The sequence below is a fragment of the Macaca nemestrina genome, chromosome 5 (assembly GCF_043159975.1).
Source record: "Macaca nemestrina isolate mMacNem1 chromosome 5, mMacNem.hap1, whole genome shotgun sequence".
Lineage (NCBI taxonomy): Eukaryota > Metazoa > Chordata > Mammalia > Primates > Cercopithecidae > Macaca > Macaca nemestrina.
This window is the reverse complement of record NC_092129.1, coordinates 167,984,551-168,000,127: the sequence shown is the minus strand read 5'-3', so window position 1 is coordinate 168,000,127 and position 15,577 is coordinate 167,984,551.

Below are 15,577 nucleotides of genomic sequence, written 5' to 3'. Positions count from 1 at the left end.
AGTCTGCTGTATTCAGGAGACCCATCTCACACGCAGAGACATACATAGGCTCAAAATAAAGGGATGGAGGAAGATTTACCAAGCAAATGGAGAACAAAAAAAAGCGGGGGTTGCAATACTAGTCTCTGATAAAACAGACTTTAAACCATCAAAGATCAAAAGAGACAAAGAAGGCCATTACATAATGATAAAGGGATCAATTCAACAGGAAGAGCTAACTATCCTAAATATATATGCACCCAATACAGGAGCACCCAGATTCATAAAGCAAGTCCTTAGAGACTTACAAAGAGACTTAGACTCCCATACAATAATAATGGGAGACTTCAACACTCCACTGTCAACATTAGACAGATCAACGAGACAGAAAGTTAACAAGGATATCCAGGAATTGAACTCATCTCTGCAGCAAGCAGACCTAATAGACATCTACAGAACTCTCCACCCCAAATCAACAGAATATACATTCTTCTCAGCACCACATCGTACTTACTCCAAAATTGACCACGTAATTGGAAGTAAAGCACTCCTCAGCAAATGTACAAGAACAGAAATTATAACAAACTGTCTCTCAGACCACAGTGCAATCAAACTAGAACTCAGGACTAAGAAACTCAATCAAAACTGCTCAACTACATGGAAACTGAACAACCTGCTCCTGAATGACTACTGGGTACATAACGAAATGAAGGCAGAAATAAAGATGTTCTTTGAAACCAATGAGAACAAAGATACAACATACCAGAATCTCTGGGACACATTTAAAGCAGTGTGTAGAGGGAAATTTATAGCACTAAATGCCCACAAGAGAAAGCAGGAAAGATCTAAAATTGACACTCTAACATCACAATTAAAAGAGTTAGAGAAGCAAGAGCAAACACATTCGAAAGCTAGCAGAAGGCAAGAAATAACTAAGATCAGAGCAGAACTGAAGGAGATAGAGACACAAAAAACTCTCCAAAAAATCAATGAATCTAGGAGTTGGTTTTTTGAAAAGATCAACAAAATTGACAGACCACTAGCCAGACTAATAAAGAAGAAAAGAGAGAAGAATCAAATCTACGCAATTAAAAATGATAAAGGGGATATCACCACCGACCCCACAGAAATACAAACTACCATCAGAGAATACTATAAACACCTCTACGCAAATAAAATGGAAAATCTAGAAGAAATGGATAATTTCCTGGACACTTACACTCTTCCAAGACTAAACCAGGAAGAAGTTGAATCCCTGAATAGACCAATAGCAGGCTCTGAAATTGAGGCAATAATTAATAGCCTACCAACCAAAAAAAGTCCAGGACCAGATGGATTCACAGCTGAATTCTACCAGAGGTACAAGGAGGAGTTGGTACCATTCCTTCTGAAACTATTCCAATCAATAGAAAAAGAGGGAATCCTCCCTAACTCATTTTATGAGGCCAACATCATTCTGATACCAAAGCCTGGCAGAGACACAACAAAAAAAGAGAATTTTAGACCAATATCCCTGATGAACATCGATGCAAAAATCCTCAATAAAATACTGGCAAACCGGGTTCAGCAACACATCAAAAAGCTTATCCACCATGATCAAGTGGGCTTCATCCCTGGGATGCAAGGCTGGTTCAACATTCGCAAATCAATAAACATAATCCAGCATATAAACAGAACCAAAGACAAGAACCACATGATTATCTCAATAGATGCAGAAAAGGCTTTTGACAAAATTCAACAGCCCTTCATGCTAAAAACGCTCAATAAATTCGGTATTGATGGAACGTACCTCAAAATAATAAGAGCTATCTATGACAAACCCACAGCCAATATCATACTGAATGGGCAAAAACTGGAAAAATTCCCTTTGAAAACTGGCACAAGACAGGGATGCCCTCTCTCACCACTCCTATTCAACATAGTGTTGGAAGTTCTGGCTAGGGCAATTAGGCAAGAGAAAGAAATCAAGGGTATTCAGTTAGGAAAAGAAGAAGTCAAATTGTCCCTGTTTGCAGATGACATGATTGTATATTTAGAAAACCCCATTGTCTCAGCCCAAAATCTCCTTAAGCTGATAAGCAATTTCAGCAAAGTCTCAGGATACAAAATTAATGTGCAAAAATCACAAGCATTCTTATACACCAGTAACAGACAAACAGAGAGCCAAATCAGGAATGAACTTCCATTCACAATTGCTTCAAAGAGAATAAAATACCTAGGAATCCAACTTACAAGGGATGTAAAGGACCTCTTCAAGGAGAACTACAAACCACTGCTCAGTGAAATCAAAGAGGACACAAACAAATGGAAGAACATACCATGCTCATGGATAGGAAGAATCAGTATCGTGAAAATGGCCATACTGCCCAAGGTAATTTATAGATTCAATGCCATCCCCATCAAGCTACCAACGAGTTTCTTCACAGAATTGGAAAAAACTGCTTTAAAGTTCATATGGAACCAAAAAAGAGCCCGCATCTCCAAGACAATCCTAAGTCAAAAGAACAAAGCTGGAGGCATCACGCTACCTGACTTCAAACTATACTACAAAGCTACAGTAACCAAAACAGCATGGTACTGGTACCAAAACAGAGATATAGACCAATGGAACAGAACAGAGTCCTCAGAAATAATACCACACATCTACAGCCATCTGATCTTTGACAAACCTGAGAGAAACAAGAAATGGGGAAAGGATTCCCTATTTAATAAATGGTGCTGGGAAAATTGGCTAGCCGTAAGTAGAAAGCTGAAACTGGATCCTTTCCTTACTCCTTATACGAAAATTAATTCAAGATGGATTAGAGACTTAAATGTTAGACCTAATACCATAAAAATCCTAGAGGAAAACCTAGGTAGTACCATTCAGGACATAGGCATGGGCAAAGACTTCTTGTCTAAAACACCAAAAGCAACGGCAGCAAAAGCCAAAATTGACAAATGGGATCTCATTAAACTAAAGAGCTTCTGCACAGCAAAAGAAACTACCATCAGAGTGAACAGGCAACCTACAGAATGGGAGAAAATTTTTGCAATCTACTCATCTGACAAAGGGCTAATATCCAGAACCTACAAAGAACTCAAACAAATTTACAAGAAAAAAACAAACAACCCCATCAAAAAGTGGGCAAAGGATATGAACAGACATTTCTCAAAAGAAGACATTCATACAGCCAACAGACACATGAAAAAATGCTCATCATCACTGGCCATCAGAGAAATGCAAATCAAAACCACAATGAGATACCATCTCACACCAGTTAGAATGGCGATCATTAAAAAGTCAGGAAACAACAGGTGCTGGAGAGGATGTGGAGAAATAGGAACACTTTTACACTGTTGGTGGGATTGTAAACTAGTTCAACCATTATGGAAAACAGTATGGCGATTCCTCAAGGATCTAGAACTAGATGTACCATATGACCCAGCCATCCCATTACTGGGTATATACCCAAAGGATTATAAATTATGCTGCTATAAAGACACATGCACACGTATGTTTATTGCGGCACTATTCACAATAGCAAAGACTTGGAATCAACCCAAATGTCCATCAGTGACAGATTGGATTAAGAAAATGTGGCACATATACACCATGGAATACTATGCAGCCATAAAAAAGGATGAGTTTGTGTCCTTTGTAGGGACATGGATGCAGCTGGAAACCATCATTCTTAGCAAACTATCACAAGAACAGAAAACCAAACACCGCATGTTCTCACTCATAGGTGGGAACTGAACAATGAGATCACTTGGACTCAGGAAGGGGAACATCACACACCGGGGCCTATCATGGGGAGGGGGGAGGGGGGAGGGATTGCATTGGGAGTTATACCTGATGTAAATGACGAGTTGATGGGTGCAGCACACCAACAAGGCACAAGTATACATATGTAACAAACCTGCACGTTATGCACATGTACCCTACAACTTGAAGTATAATAATAATAATAAAAAAAAAAAAAAAAGAAATCATTTACCATAAGCCTATTTTGCTAATACTTTTGCTGTTGTTTTTAAGGTAAAAGTCTAACTAAGCCCACCAATAATGAAATTGCCAAAGTGCGTTTAGTGACTTTTTAGTAGTTAGTAAAATGAAATGTCATGTAGAAATAACCTCCTATTTAGACATGTAGTCCATACTTGATCATCTACAGCTGTCTACATTGAGTTACATGTTCCATTCATAATCTACAAGTTTTCTTCTGCTGTTCAGCTACTATATTACCTACTTGGATTATATTAGTAGCCAGGACTCTGCTAAATATCTGGCTACCATAACAGGCTTACCTTGTGGGAGCCCAAGATAGAGGGTTATTTAGGACAGTTGTGCCTGGTTCACTACAAAAATAAATCAGGTCCAACAGCAATGACAAAAATGTGGCCCAGGTTAAATATTTTCTCACATATTCAACAAAAAATAAAGGGAAAAAATATGAATTTGAAACCAATAGAATTAAACTCCAAATGAAATAGAATAATTCTAGTTTTGATAATGAAGTTTCAGAATACATACACTAGCCAAAAATGATTTTGATTATTCATCAAGTATGCTTCACTAAAGATGAATATACTAGGGACAAATTCTTTCTTAGGTAGCAGTAAGAAATTGGGAAAATGATTTTGTATATAACCTAATCTAACAGCCTCCCGGCTGGGCTCTGTCACCCAGGCTAGAGTGCAGTAGCACAATCTCTGCTCACCGCAACCTCCGCCTCCCAGGTTCAAGCGATTCTCCTGCCTCAACTCCCGAGTAGCTGAGAGTACAATTGTAATAATAGCCAGTATTTATTGTAGGCTTTCTGGGTGCCAAGGACTCTGTATAATTTCACTTAATCCTCACCAAAATCAAACAAGCAAGCAAATTCCTCAAAGATTAGGAAACCTTGAGTAGGGTTCTGCCTTAATATTTGTCCTGGGACATTGAGATGGTATTATTATAATTAGCAAGATTCAAAGGATTTCATGTAATTAGAGCATATAGTGTTTTAAAAAATGAGAAGCATGGATTTAGTAGAATTTAAAGAGAGGCAGAACTTCCTAATATCTTTCCAGTAACCTACTTGTCCAAATAAAAATACCTGCTAAACATCATTTGGGAAAATAACCTGAACAGTTAATTAGTATCTTGAATTGACAAAGTGGGCAGAATAATATTAATATTTATCCTTTGAAGTGCAACTAATGGAGTCTCGGTCTATTCATATTGGAGGTTTATATCAAAGTTTAATGTTCTTGGTTAGTTTAAAATATCTCATTAATATTTTAACTAATTCTAAAAAACTGCCACACTTGAATATTTTTAGGTATTATTTTTAGATAACAAAAGCCATGGACACTCATTAAAATAAAGTTTAAAATTAAGTAAAGTCAGATAGTTTTTTTTTTTTTTTTGAGACAGGGTCTTGCTCTGTTGCCCAGGCTGGAGTGTGCAGTGGTGTGATCTCGACTCACTGCAACCTCCACCTCCTGGATTCAAGAGATTCTCCTGCCTCAGCCTCCTGAGTAGCTGGGACTACAGGCGTGTGCCACCACGCCCGGCTAATTTTTTGTATTTTTAGTAAAGACAGGGTTTCACCATGTTGGCCAGGCTGGTCTCGAGCTCCTGACCTCGTGATCCGCCCACCTTGGCCTCCCAAAGTGCTGGGATTACAGACATGAGCCATCATGCCTGGCCCAGATAGTTCTTTTCTTTAAAATTTCTTTTTGTAAATAGCTACCAGACAAAACAATCATGGCCAACATGAGTGTATGTCCTTCTGCGTTATTTTTCTGTATAGATTTCGTGTGCATTTAATATTCTTGTCACAATATTCTGCTGGTTGTTAAAACTTTATTCAGCGGTGAAGCAATGAGGGAGAGGAGGAGATAAGACATCACCCTAAAGTCTCTGCCAGCTCCATCAGCAGCTCGGGCAGGTTCTGTCTGCAATCTGTTCTGTTCTTAGATGATTTTTGATGAATGAGGGGGTTGTTGAGCCCCCAGCTGCTGTTCCCTCAGAGGTCTGCTTGCTCTTGGGTAAAATATGGGGACAAAGGCTGATAGTGCTTTGAAGTATGTACCTACTCCCTTAGGGCTGGAGTGTTTGAAAACATCTACACAGGACTCACTTATGTGCTGCTTACATATTTTTCCTGCCATTGAGTCAATGTGACACTTCATTTTCCATTGCCACAATAGTCGGGCAGGAAAGCTGCAAACAGGAACACGAACGGGAGAGCTGAGAGGCAGCCAGGCGATGTCCTCAACTGACCACAGTCTCATTATTAGAGAAGGTAGAAAGGTTATTTAAGTCGGAGGAATCGAATAGTCCCAGTGGATGAGAGATGGAATAGTGACTAGTGAGTTCCTTTTGTAGTTTACTGCTTTTAGGGACAGCATCCACTGAAGGCTTGCATAGCTCTGAGAAACCTGCAATGTGAAGGTTAGGCCAAGGCGAAATGGCCAATTCTTAACAAAGTTGACTTGCAACCCATCTAACTGGAATTTGATGGGGGGAAAAGCGTGGCCCAACAAGTCAAGGCACAAGTAAGTCTCTAACCTGTTGTCCTTATGATCTTCAAATAAGAGTCCAGATCTAAAAGCCTCTTATATGACCATGAATTTAGATCTGTCCTAGAAAACAGTAAGAGTGTGTGAGGGACATTAAAGAGGTCTGGCTCTTAATAAATCTTTTGTTCAACTTCTCAATGCATGTTACATTCTGCTATCTTTGCTTTTACCTTAAAAATGATTATTCACAAATTGAGGGATATCGTACAAGATCTGTACTCTTCGAAATGCCAATGTCATAAAAGACAAAGAAAAGACTGATGAGTTGTTCCAGATTAAGGGAAGATAAAGAGACTGACAGTCTGAATGCAACACATAATCCAGGAGGTTTTCTTTTGCTATAAAAGACATTAATGGAACAATTGGTATAATATGAATAAGGTCCAGATATTAGATAATAGTACAGTAAGGATAAAATGTTAACATCTAAGGACTCGTATGAAAATATATGAAAAGTGTTTGTACTATTATTTTCTGAAGTCCAAAATTCTTTCAGATAAAAAAATAATAAAAAAGATACCCTTTAATTGTTTAAAAAAAAAAATGTCTAAGATGGTTTTAGTAACATCATATAGGCCAGGTGCAGTGGCTTACTCCTGTAATGCTAGCACTTTGGGAGGCCAAGGTGGGTGGAGCTTGTGAGTTCAGGAGTTCAAGACCAGCCTAGGCAACACGGCAAAACCCTGTCTCTACAAAAACTATAAAAATTAGCCGGGTGTGGTGGCACATGCCTGTAGTCCCAGCTACTCGGGAGGCTGAGAGATGGGAGTATTCCTTGAGCCTGGGAGGTCGAGGTTGCAGTGAGCCATGATTGCAGCACAGCACTCCAGGCTGGGTGACAGACAGAGACCCTGGCTCAAAAAGAAAAAAAAAAAAAAATCACACAAATATTACAAGGCACCACTGTAAATACCTAGGATAGTTTCAATTATTGCTAATATGTGTTTTCTTTTTCATGACATTCACCAACATTCTATTGACAAAATATAATTTTTCAGTTACAATAAGGAACAATCTAACTGGCCTTACAATATGAGTATCACCTGGAGCAGCACATCCCATCAGTCATCTGCTAGCAAGAACTGTCTCCTAAGAAAACGGATTTACACAGCAGGACGTCAAATGGATGACAAAGGCAGGTAACACAGGCAAGCAATTTAAAGGAATAATATCATTTTTGCACTGCACATTTGAAAATCACTTTTCTAAGTATTTTTGCCTCGTTATCTGTTTTTATACTTTGCATATATATACCATTTTTGGCTTGCCGTTTTTCAAGTAAACATTTTCACAGCTAGATGAGATTTTTTAAATATATATATTTGAAGCTGGTTAAAAACAACTACAATCTGAGAAAGACCTCTTATTGTCTAAAGTGGAGCTTAAAAAGGGAGAGAAGGATTTGGTTTGTCTCCAAGTGCCTAGAAATGTAAGCGATGCTTATTTTTAATCTATCGCAATCCTGTATCTAAGACCTTCCTCGGACAATCTATGATAAATCAAAATATCTTTGTCATGACAAGAACAGTGATATCCACCCAGGTAGAATCTTGATTTCATGAGTATGTATTTGACATAATTTACTATGGAAAAGTGAATTAAAACTTTGCATTACAAGTCTTTCCATCTAAACTAGACCCCAAGATCAAGAGATTTGGTGTTTATCTTCCTTACATCTGTCATTGGTGGCCAGGTTCTGAGAAGAACAAAGATTTTAAAAGATGACAGAAAAGAGAAAAATAACCATGAATTTTAACTTTCATTATTTTGAAAAGGAGGTGGATTCAAATGTAAGGGTTTCTCACACAGACAATTCCTCAATTACTTGCCTATTTAATTCTATTCAGTCTTCAAAACAAGAAGACAGTAAGCTCAGTAATTTTTGGCAATAGATATAATTCAGATGACATTGTTATTCTGCCTGTCACTCCCTCTTATCTCCCAGATCATTTCTCCCTGCCCCAGACACACTGACCTCAGAACCCTCGAAAGCTTCCTGCATGGACAGTTCCTCTGTTTGGAAGGCTTTTTGCACAGATACCCATCCATAGCACTTGTCCATCCCTCCATCACCTGCTTACAGTCTTGCTTCTGTAACTTTCTTCATGAGCATTCCACGGCCAGTGTATCCAAAACTGCAAATCATGCCTTGCCCACCTCCCCATGTGCCCTATGCCCCTTCCTGGCTTTGTTTTTCTGTCTAGCTGGTAGGTGTTCTAACCAGCTGATCTGTAATGACTCCTCTCCCTCAGGCCTAAGCATGCCCTCTATAAAGGACAGAGGGGCCAACAAGATTCATTGTGTGAGTTTAGTGGGGATGGCTGTTCCCAATATTAATGGCACATTAGGGAGCCCCAACTTTCCAGAGAAAAAGCAACAACTGTTAGAAATGTTACAGATATACCAAGGGTATGCTAAATCAACCAGCGACGTATGTTGTGAAAGTGACAAGCTTTTGATCAAGATAGAAAACAAGATAAAAACTATGAGCATTTTAGGATGAGGCACCTTCTCATTAAAGTTCACTTACACCATCTCTGCCCAGCTTCTTTACTGCTATTGATATTTGCATAGTTTATAACACTCGGTATGCAAACCTTACCCTCCTTCAGTTATTCAGTGTTGTGTCCTTCTGTGTTCTCTGAAATTGTGATTATTTGAAAATGATTTGAAAATGAAGGTCTCCTATCTCCCTCGCAATCTCTCAGTGGCTATTCATATCTAGCATCCTCTGTCAACTGTTTTCCTCTGTTTCTCTACTTCTCTCCTCTTCTCTCACCCGGTTCAGAATTCATGGACAAGATTGCATGGGAAGCCATGGGCATTCCAGGGTAAGGAGAAGCACGCTGGTTCCTCCCTACCTACACTGTCCCTCTGAAACAGACATCTCTGTTCTCAGAGCTTAGGAACACAGCAAAGATTAGGGACAGACTGCGGACATTTCTCAGGTTGCCAAAAGCAAGAGATTCTGCTCTTCCTTGGGTCCAGATTTGCCGGAGAACAGGAGTCCAAGCATGTGCTCCTCAGTGGTTGGTGTAAAGCCGGTGCCCACTAACAGTTGGGCCAGATAGGTACCTTGAAGCCCAGAAAGCAAACCAAATCTCGCATTGAGCTACCTGGTTTTTGTGTAGTTGCCCTTGGAAATTCCTTAGTCTTATCTCTGGACAGAGTAAGGTGGGAATGGCCTCAGGCCCTCCCTTGGGTCTGAGTTTTAAAGCATCCCACAAGGCCAGTGCAGAGGCAATAGTATTAAACAGTAACTCCAAGAGAGTAATTCTAGAGAAAAGTGGAATGACCAGCTGCTCAAACTACATGGAATGTTCACTTCTTATCTCCCACCTTGGAAGATCTGGTTTTTAATTTCATTCAGGAAGACAGAAATGTTTGTGTACTCTCACACACGTTTCACATCTCAATGCATTTTCTATATCGTGGGCAAGTTCAAATGCATATCTATTCATGTTAACCTCAGAAAAGAACTGTTAGTTCATCAACTGAGATTCAGGCTTGAGTTGGAGCCTCAGGCAGATTGGTTGTCTGTTCTCTATTCTGTGGCTCCCAACTGCATCCCTAGCATCAGTGAGTCCCCAGCCTCATTCAAAACTAGAATGATGGTGAACTCTGCTGTGGGAGGCTATGCACCTATGTATCACTACCCTTGATAAGTAACTCAAAAACACGTGCCTATTGATCATTTCTGTAAGTAAAAGGTAGGCATCAAAAACATTGTTGTTAAACAAAATGTACCAAGTTGGAATTTTCTCCCGGCTCTGAGCATCTCTCAACGAAATGACACATGCTAAACAAATAAGCATATCACAAAATGTGACCTTTCAGGGCATTTTAGTAGTGAGAAAGAAGACAAACACAAGAAAGGTTAGTAGTCCAGAGAAGAAAAGGAGAGAGCTGAGAAACAGTAATAGTTGTAATTATTTTTGTGTGGTGGTTGTTCTTTCTGGTTATAACTTTCCTAATAGTCATAATACCAGGTTTAGATTTGGAACTCTGTGTCCAAGTCTCTCTTGCTCTCTTAATGTATTTCTGGAAATTAACAAGCAGTATTTGATTATAACATGATAAATATTTAGAGACCATCATATGCAAAATACAAGAGTGAAACATCAATACTAAATAGAAATGTCTGATAAAATTATAGGTACTTCATTTTTTGCCTTATACTTTTCTCTTTTCCAAGTATTCTACAATGAAGAGTAACTCTCCTAATTAGAAATTTTTTTAACTGCCTGCTAATTAAAACAATGCCATTTCAGATCTCCCAGAGTTTTTAACATGAGTGCTGCCTATTCCTGCTTCATTCCTTCTTTTTCTCTTCAAACAGCCAGTTTCAGAAATGAGATGTTCCGGTTTGATGGTAGGCCAGGATCAAATTAAACTGCTCCTGAGTTTCACAAGTCTAATATTTCAAATGAGAGATTTCAGCTCATTTGACACATTCTAACGTGCTTGTGTTTGATGAAGCATTACTTATGTGAACCATTAGCTTGAATAATGTGTGAAAGCAAAACGATGGTTTTTTTAGGCAGTCACTAATTGTTCTTCCCTCGGTGCTTCTACAAATGAACCTTGAGAGGCAAAAAGAAGGGTGTGGCAGGTGATGAAGGCTGTCCTTCTCTGGAGACCCAGCACAGGGTTCCTGCTGTGGTACACGCAGTGTTGAGAATGCAGTGTGCAGATAGGTACCTAGCCATCCGGATCAGACCCAGGGCTCAATCAGAAGGAAGATTTTGCAGCCAAATGATCATCACATCCCACAAATACGATCTAGTGCTCAGTCTTGAGTCCTAGTATGTGAGACAGAGAAAATCCATGGTGCTTGGGCGTGTCTGAACAGCTAGGACTCCACTGGGTTCGCCAACTCTACCGTCTAGTTATGGTTTCTATTTTTAAATTCTGTATTCATACAGCTGACCTTTTTTTTTTTTTTTTTTTTTTTTTACTATGCTGGTTAATTTTAATGCTATCTTTAAAAGATGAGAGCTAATTGAGAGAAAAAGAGAGCAGACACAGATAACTTGGGCATCTCTCTGGCTTCAGTCACGGCTCAATCCAATATAGTTCCCACCCCGGGTGTTCAGAGTCTCTTATTTTGGAGTTAGACCCAGCTGGGGCTTGAAACTGGCTCCAGACGTTCAGTAGCATTAGCAGATGGTGGAATCCTCGAGGAAGTAATTCTACTGTGGGTTTTCTATTCCCTAACCAGGTCTTTTGAGCATAATGTGCTTTCTCACCAGCTCACTCAGCCTCCTCGTTCTGTAACTAACCAGTCTCTCCCTAGCTCTACTCAAGGAAGAAATTACAAAACAGAGATGAGAGAAAAGACAGCGAGAGACAGCGAGGAGAGAGAGGGGTCATGGTTCAATATATTCCATACATGCTAGTGGGAAGCAGAATTTTTTTTTTTTTTTTCTTCCTGGTCATAAGGATTCCTTACTGCCTGCCCCTCCTACCCTCAAGTGCCATTTTCCTATTTTTAGCTTTGTTTTTTGTTTTAAGAAATCCTTCTCTTCAGTCTTATCTGGTGATTCTTAATTTCAAAACCACTGAATCTTCACCAACCATCCTACAGCAGAAGCACTATCTGGGTTTGGATTAGAAATATCCCTGTCACGAGCGCAGTGGCTCACGCCTGTAATCCCAACTCTTTGGGAGGCAGAGGCAGGAGGGTCGCTTGAGCCCAGGAGTTCGAGAGCAACCTGAGCAACGTAGCGAGAACCCCATCTCTACAAAAAAATACAAAAATTAGCCGGGTGTCGTGGCACCTGCTTGTGGTCCCAGCTATCTGGAGGCTGATGCGGGAAGACTGCTTGAGCCCAGCAGTTTGAGGCTGCAGTGAGCTATGTTCATAACACTGCCTGCCCTCCAGCCTGGCAACAGAGCTATACTCTGTCTCTGAAAAAAAATTTAAAAAAAAAAATTCTTTGTAAATCTTATACTTCCAACTATTTTGCAAATGACAATTGTTAAAAATAGTTTGGGGTGGTGGCTCACACCTGTTATCCCAGCTCTTTGGGAGGCCAAGGTGGGCAGATCATTTGAGGTCAGGAGTTCGAGACCAGCCTGACCAACATGGCAAAACCCCGTCTCTACTAAAAATACAAAAAATTAGCCGGGTGTGGGGGCATGGGCCTGTAATCCCAGCTACTCGGGAGGCTAAGGTAGGAGAATTGCTTGAACCAGGGAGTCGAAGGCTACAGTGAGCCAAAATCATGCCATTGCACTCCAGCCTGGGTAACAAGAACAAAACTCTGTCTAAAAACAACAACAATAACAGCATTAAAAATGTGGAGTTTTGTTTGATTTTTGTTTTGTTTGGCACAGGGCCTCACTCCCTTCGGCCAGGCTGGAGTGCAGTGGTGAGATCACAACTGACTGAAGCCTGGACTTTCTGGGCTCAATCCATCCTCCCACCTCAGCACCCTGAGTAACTGGGACTACAGACACATGCCATCATGCCTGGCTAACTTTTTGTATTTTCAGTAGAGACAGGGTTTTGCCATTTTTCCCAGGCTGGTCTCAAACTCCTGGGCTCAAGGGATCTGCCTGCCTTGGCCTCCCAAAGTGCTGGGATTACAGGCATGAGCCACCACGCCCGGCCAAAAAGTTTTAAACAAATTAAAGCATGTCAGATTTTACCTATCCTTCTACAAACTATTTTACAAGCTTAGATTTTTTTAAAACAATGAAATCATACTTGCAAAAGAAAAATCCCTGCTAAAACCAAAAATCTAAGTTATTTTTAAAGTAGTCCACGAAGTGGGTATTTGGTTTGGGTTTTTGCTTGTTTTATTTTATTTATTTATTTTTTTATTTTTTCTTGACCAACCAATATTTCCCCATTCTACTCATTTCCACACCTGGTCCCATTGATTTCTATGAGTTTCCAGTCAGCCAGCTTTAGTTTCTGTTGTTCATAAACAAAAATACTAACCAATACAACTGGTCTCCCTATTGCCCCTTGCCTCTTCTTCCTGTTCTGAAACTTGTAGCAATTAAGCATAAATTAGACAAGGAATGAACCAAATGCTATCTCCCAGATAAATTCCCCAGATTATTAGTAAACTGGAATTCAGGGAATAGGCACCGCAGCTAATACAAGAAGGGACTATTTCAGCCCACAATAGCATGAGGTGTATTTATAAGACAGAAAGATGTAAGAATGCACCTGTCCCTCTGCAACAGTGGGGGTTAGGACTTGGACAGTTTACCGTTTTACTCAGTCAGCTTTAGCAAAGAACTGTGTGTGGGAGGATCCCTCCTTTTTTTTAGCCTTGGCCTCTGATATCGTACCTACTTGATCAGAAATAAAGGCCACTAACAGATCCTTGGGACTTGTGAAGCAGGGTAGGGACAGGAAAAGTCATCATTAAGCAGTGACAGAGCTGACCTTATAGCCTCCCTTACATGCACAGAGACGTTCAAATGCTTTTGTGAACATGATTGTCTTTGCTTTGCTTCCCAACAATTCTGGGTGGAGACAGAGCAGATATTCCTGTCTCCATTTTACTGTTGACAACACCAAGCTTCAGACAGATGAAGTAAGTTTTCTCTTTTTTTTTTTTTTTCTTTCGTTGTTTTCTTTTTGTTGTTGTTGTTCAGACAGGGCCTTTTGCTTTGTCACCTAGACTGGAGTGCACTAGCGGGATCACAGCACACGGCAGCCTCGAACTCCCAGGCTCAAGTGATCCTCCCACCTCAGCCTCCCGTGTAGCTGAGACTACAGGCAGGAGCCACCACACCCGGCTAATTTTTTTGTATTTTGTGTAGAGATGGGGTTTCACTATGTTGCCCAGTCTGGTCTCAAACTGCTGGGCTCAGGTGATCCTCCTGCCTCGGCCTTCCAAAGTGCTGGGATTACAGGTGTGAGCCATCAAGCTGGCCTGAAGTAAGTTTTCTAAGTTTCCATGGCTGAAACCCACATCATCTGGCTTCTATAAAGAAATAAAAAAGGTAGCCTATGTAATGTATTGGCAAAGAGGAACAAGCGGTAAATGAGTGAATAGTTGTAGACCTTTAATAGCTACTATTGCAGTAATGCCACCTGTTAGGTCAGGAGATGGGCATCTTACCTTAAGACAAGGACAACATCTGGTTGCCTGGGAGAAGGGACAGGCAGGGTATCAGATGCTGAATGAATGTTTAATGAATGAGTGAGATAAGGCAGGAGATAGAATGAGCAACCTGAGAGAAGGCCTGGTGCCCTGTAAGGCGTTTTGATTCAGCAGAACGAGTAAGGAGAAGCCCTTCTGGAGGGTAACACACCAGCACTAGACCAAGACACCTGGCTCACTGGTCAACTGCAAAAACTTTCATACTCAGACTGTTTTTCTCAATGATGAGGTCTTAATAAGGAACAACGATTATGCCTCCCAGCAACCCACTGTGGCTAAGCCTGGTGGAAAACAGTCTTTTTCCTTTCTTTTTTTTTCTTTGAGACAGAGTTTTTTGCTCTTGTTGCCCAGGATAGAGTGCAGTGACACAATCTCAGCTCAGCTCACTACAACCTCCGCCTCCTGGGTTCAAGCGATTCTCCTGCCTCAGCCTCCCAGGTAGCTGGGATTACAGGTGCCTGCCACCACGCCTGGCTTTTTTTTTTTTTTTTTTTTTTTTTTAGTAGAGACAGGGTTTCACCATTTTGGCCAGGCTGGTCTCGAACTCCTGACCTCAGGTGATCCGCCTACCTCGGCCTCCCAAAGTGCTGGCATGAGCCACCATGCCCGGCCGAAAACAGTTTCCTTTAGGCTTTGGGTTGCTCCTTTTCCTTTTTGCTTTCACAACCGAAATGCGTGCTCGGAGTGATCCAAGATATCTGAAGAACAGTGGCAGCTTGCAGGTGTTTAATCACCGTAAATTCGAGATGGCAGAAAGGCGTCCCCGCCTGGAGCCCCGGGCGATCGCTCACTCCGAGCAGCGTCGCCCAGCGGGCAGAGGCGGCGGGTGTGCTCCCGTGCCTCCTTCCCTTCCCGCAGCACTTGGCGCGCGCAAGCTGCCACCTCCCGGGGCGGCCGGGGGAACACAGCAGGCGCTG